The 15496-nt window shown below is 34.0% G+C and overlaps 1 pseudogene; it reads left to right on the top strand.

Annotated features, from left to right (window-relative positions):
• The first annotated feature begins 13295 nt into the window (after positions 1–13295).
• On the top strand, positions 13296–14781 carry LOC117707505 (katanin p60 ATPase-containing subunit A1 pseudogene; annotated as a pseudogene).
• The last annotated feature ends 715 nt before the right edge of the window (positions 14782–15496 follow it).

The raw sequence follows: 15496 nt of genomic DNA, 5'->3' as shown, positions 1-15496 counted from the left end.
TCTAATGAATGGTAGACTAATAAGCATTAAATCAAATATGAACATGTTTCTGCTTAAATAATACACATTTTAGCAGTAAAATTAAAACTGGATTATCATCATCATAGTTACTATATCATAATTAAAATTAAGTTTTATTTTTTAAAAAAACATTGTCTTACTAGTATCCCTTGGTTGGCTTGGAACCCCTATGTAGACTAGTATCATTTCTAACCCATGGAGCTTTGCCTGCCTCTACCTCTGGATTCTGGAGTTAAAGGTATGAGCCACCCAGCTGAGCAAGACTGGGACACTCTTTGTTTAAAAGATCCTTTTTTTTCAGTCTAATACTTTCTTCAGCATCTACAGATATGGTCACATGCTGAGAAATATGCCTGTCCAGCAAAGGCCAAAGAGAGAAACACAATTCCAAGTGGATTTCTGCAGAACAACACTGAAAATCTGATGATATCATGGATACAATAAGAGACTGATTTTGCAGAAAAATATGTATGTCTGTGGGCATGAACGTATGTGTAATAGGACAGATGAAGATAAAACTTGATACTTCTAAAAATGACAAAATCTGAAATGGTTTTCCTCAGTGCCCTCTCAATTGGTTTTCCAATTCCAAGTGGTCAGCCTAAATTAAAACATATGAAGGCCGGGCTGTGGTGGCGCACGCCTTTAATCCCAGCACTTGGGAGGCAAAGGCAGGCAGATTTTTGAGTTCAAGGCGAGCCTGGTCTACAGAGTGAGTTCCAGGACAGCCAGGACTACACAGAGAAACCCTGTCTCGAAAAAAACCAAAAAAACAAAAAACAAACGAACAAAAAAACCCCCAAAAAACATATGAAGGACACAATATAGGATGAGCTGATATATATATATATCAAGGTAACTAACAGACTCATGTGTAAATCATCAACAATAATATAAAAAATGGTGGTTCATATACATACTAGTTAGAAAAACAATTTGAGCTAAAGGTCTTACTTCTCAATTAGTTTTAAAAGATTACAAAAGAATATAAGACTGCATAATTAAGGTTATATTGCAATAAACACAGGAAGTTTTAAAATCACATTATATAGCTTCATAAACTTTACAAATCTTAGATTATGTTTTAAAATTTATAATAGTTTAACTTAAAAGCCAGTCCAGCTATGAATTTTCAGAGAGGTATTTTATTAGATATAGTAAGTCACAGCAAAAAGATTTTTATAGTTTATATGTCATTTGTGTGTTTTTTTTGTATAATGGTTGCATGTTTTTTTTTTTACAAATACTGTAATATATTACATAAGTATAGATGATGCAGAATTTGCCATAATTAGGAATTAAATTGTATTTACTAATGTTATTTTCCATGGTAACCTCACTTAGTTTATTTCAGTTAAATATTGAATAATTAGCTCAATGACTTTTTGAAGTTCACAATAATTTGTAAAGATTGTTTAATTTAAACCTAAAATTAGGAAGTGAGTTTTGGAAAACATTATTGTAGTTGAAAACAGTAGACTCATAGTACTAAGCAGTTCTCTCTGTATTATCTCAAAATTTCATCAAAGTAACAATCCTGTGATTCAGAATGGTCATTTTTTCATGCAATTAAACATTTTCTCTCATACACCATTTTAATGCAAAAATCTTCAGGATGTTGGGGTTTTATTCATTATTGAATCAAACTACTGAGTCCATAGAGCTTAATTATAACTCTTAATGTGTCTATCATATATTTATAAGGCAGAACTGAAGAATTAACTATTGTCCTGTTTTCTTAGGCATCAGAAGAATTTTTTCCAAAGGGCACATTTGCATTTTGGTGTTTATGAATTAGTTGTTCTTAGAGATTATGAGATTATTGTAAATTTAGAGCTTTATAGGACATATCTTTGACTTTGAAATACAGAACAGAAAAAATGTGAAGAAAGACATCAGCTAGTGGTCCAAAATAGTACAATAATTAGTCAAGGCTCTGCAAAATGAAAAATAATAAATCAACACCTTTAGATATCTCAGTAATAATTTTGGTTTAATAATGATGTCATATTATGAAAAATACCTTTTATAATTAGTCTTCAAATGTTTCATATAAAAACAAACACAAAATAATGGTTGTAAAATATTGGGATTCAACATAGTAAGCTAATTTGCTGTTAAAGGTCTTCTAATAAATAATATGAAGTTATAAATTAACAATAACTTTCATAAATGACATGTTTATGTTTTTGTTCATGGAAAATTAAAGTAAACCAGCTATGAATTTTTGTCCCTAGATTTGAATATGCAAAATATCATATAAGTTGTAAAATCAGATCACATTCTTCAAAGTAATAAAATATTAATAAACATTCAGTCACCTTTCCCCTTCTATTATTTATTTCTTCTACACAAATGATAAGAATTTAAGTTGATAATCATTGCTTAAACTGTGAACCCTATAAACCCTTAAAAAACCATTTTCATCACATTAGAAATATGTTTTCCAGGCTAAAATGTGTTCTATCTTCAATCATTTTAATCATGTAATCAAACCTATACATACCACAGAAAAGCAAAACGTTTATCCATCTTCATCAGAGGCTTGGTGGAAGTAAGTTAACTTTATTTAACAAATAGTCAATAGTTTAAAGTGGTATAAAATTAGAAGAATCTTCAGTTCACGATCATTCAAGAATAAAAACAAATGACAAACAAGACTGACAAAAGAAAAATTATATAGGAAAAAATTATCAGGAGTCCCTCATCCTCCATGGTTATTCAATTCAATGTTAGACACCACTACTAGAAATATTGTAAGGCAACAAGTGTTGTAAGGATGTTTTCAAATGAAGAATATTCATCCCATTGGTTGATGTGTAAATTGGTATAATTACGATGCAGCTCAGATTTCATGTTCTTTCAAAAAAATAAAAATAAATAGAAGTAAAGGACAAGCTAATAACTCCATTAGTGATGATCTAAAGAAAATTAAATCAGTGTATGGCAAACAATTGAAGTGTTATAGGTTCCTGAATTGTATTCACATTAGTCAAGGCATAGAATCTAATAAAGTCTAAATAGCTATAAGTGGGTAAAGAAAACTAACCACTAGTCAGCCAAAAAGATGACATCCTATTATTTTTAACTGTATAAAATAAATGTGGACACCTGCATTGCATGGACTATCTAGACAAGGAGTGATAGAAATACACAGTCTCATTCATATGGGAACATTGAGCAGTTATTTCTTAGAAGTTGCCTAGACACTGATTAAACAGCAAGGATAGGTTCGAGTTTGAAAGACAGAGCCTGCTCAAAACATAGTTCAAGTCATGAAAAATAAGTTATTGGATTGCTCAGTTTGGTGAGTTTACAAAATGATAATTAATTGAAGAGTTTAAAAAGTTAGAAATGAACTTGAATGTTTTATTTTTGAGAAGTAATGAATATTTGAGGTGATAGAGACATCCAATATTCCTGAAACATTGTTCAATATAATATATGAAACATCTTATGCTCCTCCAGTAATATGTAGCTATTTATGTCCTTTATGCCAATTAAAATAATAGTGTTTCAAGATGTATAAAGAAACATAACTACCATATACATATCAGCCAAGTACTTTTAGTGTTTTGAATTCTCCTTTGTTCTTCAACATATAGTCTTGTTTCACCACACAGTTAAGCACTGGCATGCAATTTTCCCTGATATGCAGACATATTTAACTTTAACCATACATATAGTTTTAGTATATGTGGTTAAAAGTTCATGACAATGTATGATTGAATTCTTTTTAATATTTTCTTACTTACTTTCTTTAGCACTATATACTTATAACAGGCCCATGTTTAACTGAGGGGCATTGCATCATGTATGTTCTCTGCTGTAGGGCATAGTGATACTGTAAGATAAATTGACACATCACCATTAGAAGACCTTCCTCACAATGAGGGTAGGTTTAGAGAAAAGCTATTTAGGAGTTATAAGTAAAAGAATGAAGAGGAATGGAATCTCAATGTCAGAAGACCGTGTGTTTCCATAGCAGGAAGAGAGAGAGAGAGAGACATGAAAGAAGTAGGGAGACAGACAGACAGAGGAAAAGGAAGAAAGAGGGGAGATTACAATGTGGAAAGAACAGAAGAAGAGAGAAAAGGTGAGAGTAAAAGATAAGGAAAAACAGACAGAGAGAGAGAGAACATGACTTTACCTGTGCAAAAATTAGAGCAGAAAGTGAAGATGCAGCTGTAACTAGAGAGTGAGACAAAGCTAAGAAGAAGAGACTGAGCCAAAACGCTAAGAGTGGAATTCTAAAATCCAAATTTATTAGAAAGTTACTCATGTTGCAGAAATCCAAGTCTGTTTCTTTGTATACAACCATTTTATATTCACTTTGGAAGTTTTTCATTATTACAAAATGATATCAGCATATAGATATTTGTCTCATGATGTTTGAGCATGAACAATTTCATGTACAACTATTTAGAAATGAAGGAACATTCTCATTTAAGTTTACTAAATATTTTATACCTTGACAAATGGTTACATTAACTCCACTTCATCCAGAGATGACAGTCCATAAATGATTTTGTTGTAAATTTATCTCCAGAAGGTTATGTTAAAGCTTTGCTTTTCTGATGGGTATGGGGTATCTACTGAAATTTTAATATTTTTTTTTATTTTGATCAATGTTTCTGTTCATTTCATAGAGTATTCCATTTTCTGATATTTTTCACTGATATATTTTAAGCCCTATTTCTTAATACATAAGAAAGCTAGGTAATTGTGGCCTCTTTCCCACTTCTTTGATATTAGATTGAAGGCTATGGTAAATTATTTGTAACTTTTTCAAGAATTTCTAAATAACAACAATTAACAACAATTATTGAAGAAGAACAGAGTTTAATCCCAGCCTCCAACTTGTGAGATATTTTGGTTAAAGTAATATCTATATTAAAGATAATTTCACTCATTGTCCATGATAAATTATTTGGGCTTTCTAATTTCTGATCTATACCATAACAAATGTCTGCACTCTTCCTTCTTCACAAAGTTTCAAGAATTTATGTATGTATGTATATATGTATGTATTTGCAGTCACTATGCATTATCCTAAAATTAAAATTTATAATCATTTATTACTATATATCACTCAAAATAAATGAAATAATTAGAAAATCAAACAATGAAGAAAAAGCTTTACAAAGAACACAGTCACTCATGATATATGTTTATAGTGGGCTATTCATATCTCATATAAATTCAGACATTAGAGAACCATTACCAGAGAAATCTTAGCAAGGTATTGAGAAGGACAACTACAATAGAAAGGAAAAACAAGTTCTGGGAAACATCCAGAATTCTTAATGATTGTTTTGAGTTAGTTTTCTATTCATAGTAGATCACATATCCAAGATGATAATGCTGGCAACCATTATTATTAATTAGAAATCATCTAAAGCAGAAAAATATTAATTAGGGAGACTTCAAACTAAGTGAGAGTTTATAGTGGCCTGGACAGCTTGCTCTGAAAATGAAAACAGGAAAAGACATTTCTCTCCCTTTTAGAAACAAAAAACAGAATTTAATTTTGGAAAAGATTTGATGAGATGTGTGAAACAGAAGACAAATAAAAAACTAGAAAATCTTGTTTGAGCATTTGGAAGTAGAAAGCTTATTGTTTCTGTAACTGTGATGAGGAAATTTTGATAATGTTAGAAGGCAATGATTTGTACAATTTTTACAAGATCCCCTATATATTTATTACAATGCCTAAATATCAATTAAAATTCTGTATATATCTGTTAAATAAAGTTTACATAGAAGTCTAAATTGTAATACACACACACACATTCTCTCTGTGTATGTGTTTGTGTGTTTCATTCCTAACACAATATACAATTTCAAGAAATAAATTGTATTTAAAGTATTCTGACTAAAAGAATATTCTTTTTAAACATATCAAGTGTGTTCACCTGAAGCTGAAAACCCACATACAACCCAAGATACCTATGATGTTGAACCAAGTATCTGTAGACCAAAATGTCATGTTATAATGTCAAATGATTGGGCAGCCCTGATGGTTATGGGTCAAAACTAGGACATATAATGGTTTTAAGACTCTTTGACTTTTGGGAAATTCAAAATACACAAGTAAGAACATGGAGGAAGTTAGGGAAACATGGACCAGAATATAGGAATATCAAAAGAAAAATGACTGTGTCAATTAATAATATAAACTGAAAACAAATTTTAAAAAATTTAGTATTAAATTTATCAATGAAGAGTATTTGGAGAACTTAAAAAAAATTCAGTGAAATAATTTGTGAGATATTGAATGAAAACACCACAGTCTATTAAGCAGCAGATATCGTCACTTCAACAGAACTAATGATTATCCACTTGCCAAGTTATTTAAAAAGATATGAAAATTTCAAAAAAAAAAGATTTTCAAAAAACTAATCACTATGCTATGAAAAACTGTTTTCTGATGGAAGATGACATCTTCAGGCTTCACATTCACATGAAAAATTTCCAAGCTTTGGCTCAACAGAAGAAAACAATGGAGTGCTCAAAATATTCTCAGTGATGGGGAGTTGAACATGACCATAATTGAAAGCAAAATTTCCAGAGTTTGAACAGTGCTGATTATGAGAAAGCTGAACACAAGGCAGGGGATGCTCTTAGCATCTATGGTGCACACTTTTTAAGTCCAGACATTATGATCATCAGAAGATGAAAATGAGAAAAAAATAAAAAACAACCAAAGATAAAAAAATAAACAATTCACCTGTTATAAATGACACTACCAGACTCTAAAAGAAGGCTGAGAAAAGTTATCTGTTATAAGAAATGAGACTGGACCCAAAAGAATATACCTACACAAACATTTGTTCACCTCTAAAAACAAAAATATCAGGAAACAACAATCATTTTTCTTTAATATGTCTTAATATCCATGGACTCAATTCCCTAAAAAAAATAAAAGCAAAAAAAAAAAAAAAAAAAAAAAAAAAACAGACAAATAGACTAGATACGTAAACAGGACCCAGAATTTTGCTGCATATATGAGATGTAACTTAGTGACAAAGACAGACACTACCTCAGAGTAAAAGGATGGAAAACAATTTTTCAAACAAATGGTCCAAAGAAACAAGCTGAAGTATCCATTCTAATATTGAAAAAAAATTGACTTTCAACCAAACGTTATCAAAAAAGATGAGGAAGGACACGTCATGTTCATCAAATATTCATTCAATGTAGTACTGGAAGTCCTAGCCAGAGCTATTAGAAACAAAAGGAAATCAACAGGATACAAATAGAAAAGGAAGAAGTAAAAATATCACTATTTGCAGGTAATATGATAGTATACTTAAGTGAACCCAAAACATCCACCAGAGAACTCCTAAACCTGATAATCAGCTTCAGCAAAGTGGCTGGATATAAAATAAACTCAAACAAATCTGCAGTCTTCCTCTACTCAAGGGAAATGACACCCTTCAAAACAGTGACAAATAATATAAAATATCTTGGTCTGAATCTAACCAAGAAAGTGAAAGATCTGTATGACAAGAACTTAGAGGCTATAAAGAAAAAAATTAAAGAAGATCTCAGAAGATGGAAAGATCTCCCTTGCTCATGGATTGGCAGGATTAATATAGCTAAAATAGGCATCTTGCAGAAAGCAACCTCCAGATACAATGCCATCCCCATCAAAATTCCAATTCAATTCTTCATATAAATAGAAATAGCAATTTACAATTGGAATAACAAAATGCCCAGGATAGCGAGAACTATTCTTAACAATAAAAGAACTTCTGGGGGAATCACCATCCCTGACCTCAAGCTGTACTACAGAGCAATGGTGATAAAAACTGCATTGTATTGATACAGAGACAGGCAGGAAGATCAACAGAATAGAATTGAAGACCCAGAAATGAACACCTATGGTCACTTGATCTTTGAAAAGGAGCTAAAACAATCCAGTGGGAAAAGGACAGCATTTTGAACAAATGGTGCTGGTTCAGCAGGAGGTCAGCATGTAGAAGAATGCAAATCAATCCATTCTTATCTCTTTGTACAAAGCTCAAGTCCAAGTGGATAAAGGATTTTTACATAAATCCAGATACACTGAAGCTAATAGAAAAGAAGGTAGGAAAGAGCCTTGAATACTTGGGCCCAGAGGGAAAGTTCCTGAGCAGAGCACAAGTGGCTTATGCTCTAAGACCAAGAATTGACAAATAGGACCTTATAAAATTGAAAAGCTTCTATAAAGCAAAGGACACTGCCAATAGGACAAAACAGCAACCAACAAATTTGGAAAAGATCTTTACCAATACTACATCTGATAGAGGTTTAATATCCGGTACATACAAAGAACTCAAGAAATTTAACTCCAGACAATCAAATAACCCTATTAAAAATGAGGTACAGAGCTAAAGAAAGAATTCTCAGCTGAGGAAACTAGAATGGCTGAGAAGCACCTAAAGAAAGGTTCAACATCCTTAGTCATGAGAGAAATGCAAATTAAAACAACCCTGAGATTCCACCTTACACAAATCAGAATGGCTAAAAATCAAAAACTAAGGTGATCGTAGATGCTGGCAAGGATGTGGAGAAAGAGGAACACGCCTCCATTGTTGGAGGGATTGCAAGCTGGTACAACCGCTCTGGAAATCAGTCTGGCAGTTCCTCAGAAAATTGGACATAGCATTACCTGAGGATCCAGCTATTCCATTTTGGGGGATATACTCAGAAGATGCTCTAATGTATAAGAAGGACACATGCTCCACTATGTTTATAGCAGCCTTATTTATAATAGCCAGAAGCTGGAAAGAACCCAGATGTTCTTCAACAGAAGAATGGATACAGAGAATATGGTACATTACACAATACTCAGCTATTAAAAACAATGAATTTGAGAAATTTTTAGGAAAATGGATGAAACTAGAAAATATCATCCTGAGTGAGGTAACCCAATCACAAAAGAACACACATGGTACTTAGTCACTGATAATTGGATTTTAGCCCCAAAGCTAGCAATATCCAAGATACAACTCAGAGACCACATGAAGCTCATGAAGAAGAAAGACCAAAGTGTGGGTCGGTGCTTTGGTCCTTCTTAGAAGGAGTAACAAAATACTCATGGGAGCAAATATGGAGACCAAGTGTGAGTCAAAAACTGAAGGAGGGACCTTTCAGATACTGTTTCACATGGGTATCCATCCCATGTGCAGTCTCCAAAGGCAGACACTGATGTGGATACCAGGAAATGCATGCTGACAGGAGCCTGATGTAGCTGTCTCCTTAGAGGTCTGCCAGAGCCTGAGGTATACAGAGGCAGATGCTCACAGCCAACCATTGAACTGAACATGGGGTTCCCAATGGAGGAGTTACAGAGAAGATGGAAGGAGTTGAAGGGGTTTGCGGCTCCATGGGGAGAGCAATAATACCAACCAACCAGAGCTCCCAGGGTCTCAACCACCAGCCTGGGAGCACATATGGAGGGACCCATTGTTCCAACTGTATATTTAGGGGAGGATGACCTTGTAAGGCATAGGTGAGAGAGGAGGTACTTGGTCCTCTGAATGCTGGATGGCCCACTGTGGGGGATTTTAAGGGCGGGAGGTGGGAGTGGGTGGGTAGCAGCACTTCCTCATAGAAGAAGGAGGAGGGGCGATAGGAGAGCAGGCTTCTGGTTTGGGGGGAAATGGAGAAAGGTGATAACATCTGAAATGCAAATAAAATATCCAATAAAAATTAATTTCAAAAAAATGAATTGATACTTGAAAGTTTTATCTCTGACATAATGTAAAACATATATTTTTGAAACATTATCACTAAAATAATAATAAAACAGATATAAGCAAAATATTAAAACATAATAATGAATGAAATATAAAATTTTAAGAATTTATATAAACAAATACATCTGTATGCATATCAGAAGTGAAATAATTCAGTTCAAAAGGATATGAAAATTGTCACCTGTCATCTGACATGTTGTAAAAACTAAACATGTATATTACTAAGTCAAATAAATTACCTAACATTAGAGTAATCAATCCACATGATCAAAATTAACAACAAAAAACTTATTTCTTATGTAAAGTCTCTTTTCCATATAATTAGCAGTAATTTAAAAAATCAATATGGAAAAATTAAAAATAAAATTACAGAGAAGAATAAACTGAATTGGAAAAATATCTTAAATATATTTGAGAATACATTGACATCCACAAAGCAATAATGCATTTGAAGACATAGTAATAGAAATTATTTAAAATAAAATATGAATATGTCATAATAACAGCTGAAACATTGTGCAGAGCATGTAATTTCAAATATAAAAGTAATTAATTCAACAGGGGATAGAATATGCAAAATATTTTTTTAAATGAAGGAGTTAAATGAAATAGAACAAATGTTTACTCCCAGCACTTAGAAAGTCTGTGGCAGGAGAATAACGATTTCCAGATCAGTTCCTGGTATGTAATGAGTTCGAAGCCAGCCTAGGCTACATGAGACAGTGTCTCAGTCAAAACAAAACAAAAACAAATAAGGAAACCAAGTGAACATATTACTGGAAAAAGACCAATATCTAGCAATGACAAAAACAATAATTTTAAAGAGAACACTCCAATACACCTAGTTAACAATATTCTCAGGATTATCTCTAAATATGGAGTGAAGTCTAAAAATATTAATGCCGTGTTTCCTTATTAAGGAAGGAAATAAGGCTAACTGCTTTTTTCTGCAGTGTTTTTCAATGTACCAAAGATTAGCATAAAATTAGTTACCATACCTATGTACTAAAAAAGAAACCAAAATGCTTTTGAATATTTTTATTCTAGGCACATGGTGAGATAGAAAATGCACACGGACATTTCAACAACAGCATAAAGAAGAAGTTATTTTGGTGAAGTCTCTAAAAAACAGATAGAACAATGAATGCATCATAAAATCTCCTTACGTGAAAGGAAAATGTTAGCTTCTTACCTGTACTGGTGAGCCTAGATAGTTGGAACAATAAATTAGAAGTCTTCAATTTTCCATTTGGGTTCTCCTTCAACAGACAGTGTAAAACTATTGTTCTTTTCTTTGAGAGTCACAGCAATGTTGTTTTGTACCTCTGGTTGGGATGGGAGAAAAAGTAGCATGCCTGCACTGCAACAGGAGACAAGTTGTAGTATTTTAAAAAGATGATGGAAAAAACAAGGAAATTTAGGTCTAGAAGAGAAGTGACAATTTCTGTACTTGAAATGTTAGTTCATAAACAAAGAATATGCATCAGAAAATATATGACAGGTCCCTAGAACCTGACCATGGATGGATTAGTGTCTATTATTCTCAGTATTGAACAAGATCAATAGAAGAAAGTGGCTGCAAAATAGAATAGGTGGCGATTTTGTTCTAATGTTCATATTTGAACAAAAGATAAAAACATACAGAGAGAGTCTTATTTTGCAAAATGAGGCAAAAAATTGTAGAAACTGAAACAGAAATGGAGATTGTTAAAATAATATTAAACAAACTCTAAAACATTGAATGGTTGTGAGTAAAAGACAGCAGATCAGTAAAAACTGTGATGTAAAATATTTACAACAGCAAAGACGTAGAAACTGTACAAAGAACATCATAACATTTCTACATCCAAAAACTACAATAGCTCAATGGGAATGTCGCCAGAGGCACTCAGTGAAAGACTTTCATGAGCAGTGGAATCAGTAAACTAGAAGCAGGTCATTTGCAATTACCAAGCCCATGATGCAAAAGGATAGACAAAAAAAGGAAAATTAAAAATAGCCTTAGGGATTTCCAAGGCATCATCAACTAAACCCATTTAGATGCTTGGAAATTTCTAGGAAAGAAAAGAAAAAAAACCCAAAGAGCCCATCTGAAGAAATGATATCAAAATAGTTATCAACATCCAGAATGCAAGTGGATATGCAGAATATTAAACTTCAAGGGTCAAAATCCAAAGAATTGAACCATGACATACAAGGAAACTGTCAGAATCACAAATGATATTTTTTAAACATCAGAAGTGATATGACCTGTGTGATTAAAGGAAGGTTTTTATTGTACTATCAGAAAGAGTACAAACAGAAAGCCTATAAGTTTGAAATTATGCATATATATATATATATATATATATATATATATATATATATATACACACACACACACACACATACACAAGACAGCTTAGGAGATAAGAGCAAGCATCCAAAAGCCTAATGACTTGAGTGTAATCCTGGGAACCTACATGGCAGAATTATTGAACTGATTGCTTTATGTTTTGCTCTGACTCTGACATAATCAATATGGTAAATGTCCACTGATACATACACATAAACACATTAAATAAAAACATCATAAAATTTTAACTGCTGCAATAGTGAGATAATTTATTCATGTTAAATGAAAGACAGAATTAACAAAATAAGGTTACTAACAGAACTTTCTTTTAGAAATGATAAAAAGTTCTGAGAGAACACTGAACTCATCACAACTGGATTTACTGTAGAAGAAATAACAAAAGTGCTGCTTGAAGGTTAATAAATGACACTATATAAAAACTTATAAGAAATAAATTATCAACTTCTGCATTACAAGTACTCATGTAAATGAATATATAATAATTTAAATTATGATAATTGCATATAAGGACTTCTCATGATTTGTATGCTGTGTATATACACTGCATATGTCTTTGTAAGTGTAGTTGTTTATGTGTGTGTGTGTCTGTGTGTGTATGTGTGTACATGTCTGTATGTGTGCACATGTGTGTTTGCACAATATGGCATATCTTTCTTCAGTTGCTCACCACTTTTATCTTTTGAGTCAATGTCTATAAGCTATATAAAGTAAAATGGGAAACAAACAAAATAGAAAATAACAAAATTTTGTCAGTAGAAAAATATCATATATATATATATACACACATATATATACATACATATATATATACACACATATACATATATATACATATATATGAAAAGTGACATAATAGAACACAATTTACAAATTTGATATTTTAAAAATGACAACTTAAAGGCTTTCCTATCAAAAGTGTTTGGAATGCAAAAGGATTAAACTCCTTAATTAAAAGTCATAGGATTTCTTAATTGATAAAACTTACAGGTTCGGTCTACATTGTTTTAAAAACCTTACTTTGCTTACTCAGCAGCGACCGGGAACTGCAGTGCTGGGGGCTTGGGCCATGCGGCTGCGGAGCTGGGAGCACAACGTCTCGTCTCGGCCGGGGTCTCATTCCCCGCCGTGCTGCAGGCAGCATGTCCTGGAGCCTGGGCCGTGCCAGGTTACATATGAGCATGAGTCTTCTAATGATTATTAAGAATGTAAAATTGGCTCCTGAATATGCATTGCTGGGAAACTATGACTCTGCAGTGATCTTCTATCAGGGAGTTCTTAACCAAATGATCAAGTATCTGTGCTCAGTCAAAGATACATACCTCCGTCAGATATGGCAACAGGTTTGGCAGGAAATAAATGTGGAGGCTAAGCATGTTAAGGATATTAAGAAAACACTAGAGAGCTTTAAACTGGACAGCACTTCTTTGAAAGCTGCACAGCATGAACTTCCAGCTTTTGAAGGAGAAGTCGGGTCCTTGCCTGTACCTGTTGAAAGAAGACCCTTACCAGGATCCAGAAAACGCCCCTCTTCTCAGCCCAGTGACCCTAAGCCACACAGTAACCGGCCAGGTACAGTTGTCAGAGCTCTTCGGCCATCTATCTGCACAGTATCTTCACAATGACAGAGGGAAAGCTGTTCGAAGTCGTGAAAAGAAAGAACAGAATAAGGGAAGAGAGGAAAATAACAAATTACCTGCTGCAGTTAAAAAAATAGAGGCAAAAATCTTTGATAGCACGGGGTATGACAAGGACTTAGTAGAAGCTTTGGAAAGAGATATAATTTCTCAGAATCCCAACGTTCAGTGGTATGATATTGCTGATTTAGTAGAAGCCAAAAAATTGCTTCAGGAAGCAGTGGTCTTACCAATGTGGATGCCAGAGTTCTTTAAGGGCATTAGGAGGCCATGGAAAGGTGTGCTGATGGTTGGCCCACCTAGCACTGGAAAGACTCTTCTTGCTAAAGCAGTTGCCACAGAATGCAAGACAACATTCTTCAATGTCTCTTCATCAACTCTGACTTCCAAATACAGAGGAGAGTCTGAGAAGCTTGTCCATCTTCTGTTTGAAATGGCTCGGTTTTACTCCCCAGCTACCATATTTATTGATGAGATAGATTCCATTTGTAGCTGCCGAGGAACTTCTGAAGAACATGAAGCAAGCCAAAGGGTGAAAGCCGAGATGCTAGTTCAAATGGATGGTGTTGGAGGTGCCTCAGAAAATGGTGACCCTTCCAAAATGGTTATGGTTCTGGCAGCTACTAATTTCCCATGGGACATAGATGAGGCTTTAAGACGTCTTCTGGAGAAAAGAATCTATATTCCGTTACCAACAGCAAAAGGCAGGGAAGAACTGTTAAAAATAAGTTTATGAGAGCTGGAATTGGCTGATGATGTTAATCTTGCGAGCATTGCAGAAAACATGGGAGGCTACTCGGGTGCAGACATTACCAATGTGTGCAGGGACGCATCCTTGATGGCCAAAAGACAACGGATTGAGGGTCTAAGTCCAGAAGAAATCCGGAACCTTTCAAGAGAAGAAATGCATATGCCTACCACCTTGGAGGATTTTGAAATGGCTTTAAAGAAGGTTTCTAACTCAGTATCAGCTGCAGACATTAAAAGATACGAGAAATGGATAGTTGAGTTTGGACTGTGCTAAGTTCTCGAGTGTAAACTGTGAAAAATCTGCCTTAAGTCTTTGAAAAACAATTAAATGTAGTATTTCAGTGCATTGAGTGCTATATTTTTGTAAACTTTCATAATGGTTTGATTTTTAAATTCTTTCTGGCTCTGAATAAAGACAATATTTTTGAACTGGAAAAAAAAAGTTCTGGGTCCGACCATAGAGCAGATCCCAGGAGGCAGCTCTGTGCCCAACCTCGCAAAACCCAGAGGTGGCAGGGCTCCCAGGAGTTCTAACCTGGGCAGTATCTCAGGTCAGGAGACAGCAATACTCTACCCAAACAGGGAGTAACCAAGACCCACAGGGACCCAGGAATTCACTCCTGGCCCAGAGTACTGGTTCCTTCCTGTTTCTGCCTGAACACTGAGCAGATCTTGGACCTCAGCTCTAACCCCAGCAGCAACACTCATCCCAAACAGTTCTGACACAACCAAGATAATAGGAAAGACAAGGCTCCAGTCAGTGACAGCTCAGGTAGCACCAAGGAGATCTAGATGGTGAAAGGCAAGTGCAAGAACACAAGCATCAGCAACCCAGAGTACTCTGCTTCATCAGAACCTAGTTCTCCCACATTAGAAAGTCTTGAATTACCCATATCACCAGGAAAGCAAGAGTCAGATTTAAAATCACTTCTAATGACAATGATAGAGAACTTTAAGAAGGACATAAATAATACCCTCAAAGAAATTGA

Source organism: Arvicanthis niloticus, chromosome 4 (assembly GCF_011762505.2).
Source record: "Arvicanthis niloticus isolate mArvNil1 chromosome 4, mArvNil1.pat.X, whole genome shotgun sequence".
NCBI lineage: Eukaryota > Metazoa > Chordata > Mammalia > Rodentia > Muridae > Arvicanthis > Arvicanthis niloticus.
Note: the sequence above shows the minus strand (reverse complement) of the source record. Positions and strands in the feature narration are given on the sequence as shown.